Source organism: Urocitellus parryii, chromosome 7 (assembly GCF_045843805.1).
Source record: "Urocitellus parryii isolate mUroPar1 chromosome 7, mUroPar1.hap1, whole genome shotgun sequence".
NCBI lineage: Eukaryota > Metazoa > Chordata > Mammalia > Rodentia > Sciuridae > Urocitellus > Urocitellus parryii.
This window is the reverse complement of record NC_135537.1, coordinates 135,388,411-135,397,256: the sequence shown is the minus strand read 5'-3', so window position 1 is coordinate 135,397,256 and position 8,846 is coordinate 135,388,411.

The following is an 8,846-nucleotide window of genomic DNA, read 5'->3' as shown; positions in this document are numbered from 1 at the left end:
CAGTTGGCTGGCTATGGTGTAGCATGCTGCAGGCGCTCTCACCACCCCTGGAGAGGGCTGGCTGGTCCTGGAGCCTCAGGTGGGCCTGGAGCCTCAGGTGGGCCTGGAGCCTCAGGTGGGCCAGTTCAGTGCCTGTGTTCATCACAGTGCTCTAAGCTAATTGTCAGGGCCACAGCAGAGCCCCTGGTCTGCACAGCCTGGACAGTAAGTGGTCCAGGAAGACCCTCCCATCCCTACCTAGAGGGTCAGTCTGGAGAGAGAGATCCAAAATGACAGAAAAGAGGTCACTTTCCTGACTGCTCCATGGTATGAAACCAAGTAAGTGGACAGGCAGCTTCTCCACGAGATGGATGAACAACAACAACAACAAGGCAGGGGGACTTTACTGGAACCTAAAACTGGACTTTCAAAGCAGATCAGGGACACAGAGAGGTCCCCCTGTGAGCACAGTTGATGGATGAGGGAATTAAAGGAACACACATGTTTTGGAGGCCTGAGGTGTGTCTGCGTAGGGAGCGTTTAGAGACCAAGGACATTGCCCAGCAAACCTGAAGGTCATGCTGATGATATCCACATGTGGGCAGAGAAGCCACCATCTCTCCAGGCAGCGTGAAGTGGAGAAGACAAGAGCCATTATGCAGCTGTGTCACGAAGGCCAGTGGCTCAGGAATTCAGTTCCTGGAAAACCTGAGTTTGGCCCGAAATACAGGCCCAGTAAAACAAGCTGCATGACATAAAGTGTGGTTAAGTGACATGAGAAGACCAAAGGTGGAGAGAGTTTCACACAGGAGACACGTGGTCAGGGAAACCCACCCAGCTTTTCCCCTCCCCCCTCCAATCTGAATACTTGCAGGACCAGCTGGGAGAGACACACCTGGCCCAGGACTTAGAAGGGCTGGGACTGGAGAAACTGAAGACTGAACCCAAAACTAGGAAATGTGGGGTCTGCAGGTGACATAGGGGACTAAGAATTGGCTCCTCCACCACATAACTGTTTCATGCATCAAGGAGCAAATACACGTTCTTCTCAGCAGCACATGGATCCTTGTCTAAAAGAGACCACATCTTATGCATAAAGCAACTCTTAGGAAACACACACACACAAAAAAAACAGAGATAGTACTCTATATCAGAACATAATGGAATGAAATAAAAATCAACAATAGATGGCGGTAAGAAGCGGATTGTTACTGTGGCAGTGAAGCCTGCCAATGCCAGGAACACAGGGTTTTGTGGTCTTCTGAGTCACGATGATTCAGGGTGTTCAGTGGCTCATTCAAGGACACATATGTAGCAAAATGTAGCTGGAACTCAATCCTCCCAGTTTCTATCCCTGTCCCTTCCCAATACCTCCCCTCCTGTATGGAGGGGAAAGTTTATGCCTGGTGTTTGAACTGAAGTTCCTGAAGGAAGACACTCGTCCTAGTCCTTGATATCTCCACCATAAAGCCAGGCTTGATGCACCCAGCTGGTCACCGGGCTGCCCTGCCCTGATTTTCACAAGGGGGGGGGGTCTGGATTTATAGCTTGCTTCCCACCTTCTGAGGTCCCAAGACCATCTGATCTCTCTTGGAGCCATATAATGTACAACAGCTCCAGGAGGCAGACGAATCTAGGTCAATACTCCTGCCTAACAGGAAGAGGCTGGGGAAAATGGTCAACATCCCTTCCAGTCTTTGAATTATTTCTCCAGGTGAGCCTGGCCACTCCTGGATTTACTCATGAAGACAAGGGCCATTGGCCAAGAAGGTGATGCAGGATGTAAACCTAGGTAACTTGGTGGGGCCAAGTGTTCATTCCCCCCTCTGTCTAGCTGTTTCTCTGTGTGTCCCCCACTTCATAAACACACACACACACACACACACACACACACACACACACACACACACACATTTTCTTCTCTCTGGGACCTAAGAGAGTCTCTAACCAACTTCCCATCTGGACTTCTGTGTTCTAAACAATGATCTTCAGCCATTCCACTGAAGCCTAGGTCTTTTCAGCAATCTGGTCACATCGCTTTCTTCCAGAACTAATGGTACACAGTGGGGCACATTTTGGCACTTCCAGCTCAGCCAGGACCTTAGAGGATTCAAGCTTAATATCTACGGTGGGAAGAACTTTCCCTGGAATTGGCATTCATGAGATAAGTAAATTACACATTACTGAAAATGCTGTAAACTTGAACAGCTTAGTGACAAAAGACTTTTGAATGTCAGAATGCTGTTTCCCTCCACAACAGGACCATTTTAATTGCCAGCATATTCTAATAAATGTGCAGAGAAGGTACAGGCACAACAAATAGTACTTGTCACTACTTAACCTCATGATCACATGTGAAATGAAACAGGTCAAAAAACATCAGTTGAACCACCTAATTTGATGGTTGGTTAAGGCTGAACTCTTGACAGGGAGGGACTAAAATGCTGAAATATAGAAATGCCATTCAGGCAGTCTGGTTCTCCAGGAGAAGCTGGTGGTAAGAGGCACTTACCCTGTGATGGAGACTCACCAAGTGGGCAGTGTCTGCAATTGCTATTTTCAGATCAATCGTGGGATTTCTTTTTCCTTTGGGCAGTCAAAGCTGTAGTACGACTGAGGAATTTTCACAATACCTCATTTTAAAGTTGTCAGCTGTTCAGGTTTTCCTTTGGAATCTCTTTCATTCAGGGAGGGACATGCTGGCTAGTGTGTGGCCTTCCTGCAGCCATGACAGCAGGGAGACAGATGCCCAGGAAGGCTGTCCACTTGCTGGCACCCTCAGCACTGGCAGCTGCTAACTTTGAAAATTCTAAATTTTGTCCTGATCTCCTGACTTAGAAATGGTTTGCTTGTAATTCAAGAAACAAATCATCAAATATTCCTACTTAGCAGGGGCTTGTTTAATGAGAAGGCCCAATGTGACTTGTGGATGGAGATGATTGTGATTACTGGTTTTCTGTTTAACTGATTTTCAAGAGAACTCTCATTGGACAGCAGGTTTAGTCAGGTAGTAAGATGTGGGCTCTTGTGAATATGCCTCTGATACCACTCTGATTGGTTGAGACCTGGGCTAATTTCCTAACTAGTTTGGGGTACCATTTCTGCCACTGTTCACATTTCTTGCTTCACATTGAAATTCAGTTTGACTTTGAGTGTGGAGACATATGATGGTGGCTTCATCTAATTCAGTGTTTGTTTTGACCAAAAGTTTATTTTTCTAGTGCATGTTTCTAAGTCAAAGTGGTGAAAATATGTAATTTTAGTAGGCATGACTGGGTCTTAATAAAAATCCCTGTAAGGAAAAAAGAAAAAAGAAATCATGATAGATAAAAAATAGAAGTCATTCTAACATCTAAATAATATGCCATTGAATGACAAATGGAAAACAGAAGAAATTAGGGATAAAATAAAAAATACTTAGAGGTAAATGACAATAGTGGTACAGCATATCAAAATCTCTGGGACACCTTGAAGGCAGTGCTAAGAGGAAATTCCATTGCTTTGAGCTCGTTCTTTACAACAATAGAAAGTCAATGAATAAAAGACCTAACATTACATCTCAGAGCCCTAGAAAAAGAAGAACAAATCCACACTAAAAGCAATATAAAACAGGAAATAATTAAAATCAGAGATGAAATTGAAACAAAAGAAAAATTCAAAAAGTTGATAAAACAAAAAGTTGGTTCTTTGAAAAATAAATAATACTGATAAACCCTTAGCCACATTAATGAAAAGAGAGAGAAAACTCTACTAAAATTTGTGATGAAAAAGAAAACATCACAATGGACACTACTGAAATACAGAAGATAATTAAAAACTATCTTAAAAGTTTATGCTTTAATAAAATAGAAGATATTCAAGACATCAACAAATTTCTAGACTTTTAACCTACCCAAACTGAACCAGGAGGACATGCACAATTTGAACAGATCAATCTCAAGTAATGAAATAGAAGATGCTATCAAAAGTATATCAACTAAGAAAAGCCCAGTACCAGATGGATTCTCAGTTGGGTTCTACAAGAACTTCAAAGAAGAATTAATACCAATACTTCTCAAATTATACCATGAAATAGAAAAGGAGGGAACTTCTAAACTCATTCTATGATGTTAATATCACTCTGATACCAAAACCAAACAAAAACACATTATGGAAAGAAAACTTCAGATCAATATCCCTGATGAACATAGATGCAAAAATTCTCAATAAAATTCTGGCAAATTGAATAAAAAACATATTAAAAAGATAGTGCACCATGATCAAATGGGGTTTATCCCAGGAATGCAAGGTTGGTTCAACATACAGAAAACAATAAACATAATTCATCATACGAGTAGACTTAAAGACAAGAATTATATGATCATCTCAATAGATGCAGAGAAAGTATTTGACAAACTACAGCACCTTTTCCTTTTCAAAACACTAGAAAAACTACTGATAGTAGAAATATACTTCAACATTGTAAAAACTATCTATGCTAAACCCAAGGCTAGCAACATTCTAAATGTAGAAAAAGTGAAAGCATTCCCTCTAAGAACTGGAACACGATAAGAATGCCCTCTTACACAATTTTATTCAACATTGTCCTTGAAATGCTAGCCAGAGCAATTAGAAGAAAGAAATTAAAGGGATATGAATAGAAACAGAAAAACTCAAACTATCAATATTTGCCAATGACATGATTCTATATTTAGAAGATCAAAAAAATTCCACCAGAAACATTTTAGAACTAAAAAATAAATTTAGCAAAGTAGCAGGATATAAAATTAACACCCCCAAATCAAATGGTTCCTATACATCAGTGATAAATCCACCAAAAGAGAAATTAGGAAAACTACCCTATTCATAATAGCCTCAAAAATATTTGGGAATCAAACCAACAAAAGAAATGAAAGACCTCTACAATGAAAACTACTCTAAGATTTCATCTCACTCCTGTCAGAATGGCAATCATCGAAAATACAGGCAGCAATAAATGTTTGCGAGGATGTGGTGAAAAAAGTACACTCATGCATTGCTGGTGGGGCTGCAAATTGGTGCAATCACTTTGGACGCAATATGGAGATTCCTCAGAAAACTGGGAATGGAATCACCATTTGACACAGCTTCTTGGTTTATACCCAAAGGACTTAAAATCAGCATACTATAGTGAAGCAGACACATCAATGTTTATAGCAGCTCTATTCACAATAGCTAGACTATGGAACCAACCTCAATGTCCCTCAATAGATGAATAGATAAAGAAAATATGTTATATATACTCAATGGAATATTACTCAGCTTTAAAGAAGAGTGAAATTATGGCATTTGCCAGTAAATGGTTGGAGTTGGAGAATATCATGCTAAGCAAAATAAGCCAATCCCACAAAACCAAAAGTCAAATGTTTCTTCTAATATGTGGATACTAATTCACACTAAAGCAGGGGCACTAGGGAAGAACAGAATTACCTTAGATTAGGTAGAGGGAAGTGATTGGAGGGGAGGGGAGGGAATGTGGGGATAGGAAATATAGTAGAATAAAAGACATTATTACTGTATGTATATATGTTAGAGCCATAGTAACAAAAACAATATGGTATTAGCACCGAAACAGATATGTAAACCAATGGTACAGAATAGAAGACACAGAGACAAACCCATATAAATACAGTTATCTTGTACTAGACAAGGGCACCAAAAACATTCATTGGAGAAAAGATAGCTTATCCAACAAATGGTTGATATATTCTATATATGTCAGTTAAGTCTAGGTTATTGATTGTAATATTGAGGTCAATAGTTTCTTTATTCAACTTTTGTTTGGAGGATCTGTCCAATGGTGAGAGAGGTGTGTTGAAGTCACCCATGATTATTGTGTTGTGATCTATTTGATTCTTGAACTTGAGGAGAGTTTGTTTTATGAACGTCGCAGCGCCATTATTTGGTGCATAAATATTGATAATTGTTATGTCTTGTTGGTGAATGGTTCCTTTTAACAGTATATAATGTCCTTCCTTATCCCTTTTGATTAACTTAGTCTTGAAGTCGATTTTATTCGATATGAGGATGGCCACCCCTGCTTGCTTACAAGGACCGTGTGCATGGTATATTTTTTCCCAACTTTTTACCTTGAGCCTTTGTATGTCTTTTCCAATCAGATGTGTCTCCTGGAGGCAGCATATTGTTGGATTTGTTTTTTTAATCCATGTTACCAGCCTATGTCGCTTGATTGGAGAGTTTAAGCCATTAACGTTTAGAGTTACTATTGATGTATGGTTTGTACTTCCAGCCATGTTTGATTATTTATCTTCTTTTAGTTTGTTTCTCCAAGGTTAGCTTTCCCTCTGCCCTCTGACTTTATAGAGGCACTTCCCACTGATGGTTTTGGTTATTGTTATTCATTTCTTCCTCGTGTAATGTTTTGCTCAAGACACTTTGCAATGCTGGTTTCCTGGCTACAAATTCTTTTAGCTTTTGTTTATCATGAAAGATTTTTATTTCGTTATCGTACCTGAAGCTTAATTTTGCTGGATACAGAATTCTTGGTTGGCATCCATTGTCTTTCAGTGTTTGAAATACGTTGTTCCAGGATCTTGTCGCTTTCAGCGTCTGTGATGAAAAATCCATTGTTAACCTTATTGGTTTACCCCTAAATGTAATCTGCCTCTTTTCTCTTGTAGCTTTTAGTATTTTCTCCTTGTTCTGTATATTGGATATCTTCATAACAATGTGTCTTGGCGTTGGTCTACTGTGATTTAACGTGCTTGGTGTCCTGTATGCATCTACAATTTGTATATCTGTTTCCTTTTTTATTTCTGGGAAGTTTTCTATAATTATTTCATTCAGCAGGTTACTCATTCCCTTGGTATGAATCTCTGTGCCTTCTTCTATCCCGATGACTCGTAGGTTTGGTTTTTCTTTATGTTATCCCAAATCTCTTGGATGTTTTTCTCGTGGATTTTTACCAGCCTATCTTAGTTGGCTAGACTCTTTTCAAGATGATATATTTTGTCTTCATTATCTGACGTTCTGGCTTCTACTTGCTCCACTCTGTTAGTGATACTCTCGATTGAGTTTTTAATTTGGTTTATCATTTCCTTCATTTCTAGAATTATTGTTTGATTTTTGAATAATCTCTATCTCCTGATAAAGATGCTTAACTTCTTCTTTTATCTGTTTATGTAATTCATTTCCAGTGTGATCTTTAAGGTTCCTTTCCATCTGTCTAAGGTGTTCCTTGAGTTCTTTATATGGCCATTTTTCTGATGACTCTAGGTCCTCCTGACTATTTAGGCTGTCCTTCATTGTTTGTACTCCTTTTCTTCCTTCCTTTTTTATGCTCATGTTACTTCTTGTTCTGTTTGACTGCTGAGCTACTGTTTACTCTTATCAATTTATTTGATGCTTGGGAGGAGAGATATTAGAAGGGAAGGGAAGAAGTCACTAAAGAGAATGAGTGTAGGCAGGTAGAATTCAAGAAAGGGGGAATAAGAAAATTGAAAAGATATGAAAAGACAAAAGAGAAAAAGTGAAAAGAAAGAAAAAACTTAAAAATAAAAATTTAAAACCAAAAAAATTATAATGATAATAAAAAAATGGAAATTAAAGTTTAAAAAATAATAGTCATAATAATAGAATAAAAAGAATTAAAAAATTGAAACCATTAATAAGAAAGTTAAAGAACAACAACAACATCAACAACAAAATGTGAAAAATAAATAAATAAATAAATAAAATACTAATAATAATCATTAAAAAAAATAATAATAATAAATGCAGTCATAGAGCTCGATTAACTTCTCTTCCAGTAGGTGGAGCTATGCCCACTGGGCCAGGCTTCTCTTCTTGATAGGTGGGAACCAATCACTGTACCTCAGATCTTCTTCCCAGACTGTGCGGGTCTCCAATCCTGAGTGCCTAGGGCCTTCTCTTGTGGTTCCTCAAGCCAGGCCCCGCTCACCTGTGGCACTCACCACAATACTGGCTACACGCCGGGTCTGCTGCTCCTGGGAGCCCTGTTATCATGGATGCCTGGGCTCACCCTTTCTGTTTGCTTCCCTCAGACCCTAAGTTTGTGGGCTTGGGGCTGAGGAAGCAGGTGAACCAGAACTAGAATGCAGCCAATCTGGGCTCGGTGTGTTCTGAGAAGGGCAGACTATTCGCCCGGGATCTCCTTCAGCTCAACAGTGCCTAGTGGTCCTGATTGAACAGTATTTTGACAGTTTACTTCTCCCTCTGCCGGCGCAGCTGAAGGGGTTAGAGACTTGATCTCTCCGCATCTGCCGCCATGTTGGATCACTTAGATTTTAAATTGTCACTCACTCATCTTATCAGTGAAAGGGTAAAGTTTCTAAGCTGGAAAGCTTGAATGTAAAAGATTAGGTATTATTAAGTTCCTCTGTTACACCCAGAACTTGGAATTCCTGAGATAGTTAAAACAACGCCCTACTGGCCGTTTAGCCTAGGGCCCTGTGCAGTTCCTCACAGGGCCCGGACCAATCAGTTTGAATGTGTAACCCGCTTAGGAATGACGAATCACCCCCGCACCACCTGTTCCTGCTAATGATTGTGCCAATCACGTCTCAGAGTTGTTGTTCAATTTCCCAGCGCCTCATGATGATTTGTTCTGATGTATGCAAAGCCCACCGCCCTCTCCAAAAAGTGTACTTAAGCTCTGCTTGACCTTTGCTCTGGGCTCTGAGCTGCGCTCCCTTCTTGAGTGGGCACAGAGTCCCAGCGCGCTGGAATGGATCCCCAATAAATCCCCTTTTGCCAATTGCATGGAGTAAGTCTCTTGTGTGGTCTCTCCCTCTGACGTTCAGCCGGACCCCCCCCTTACATTTGGTGCGTTGGCCGGGAACAGCGCATCGCCGGACAGGGAGACCCTA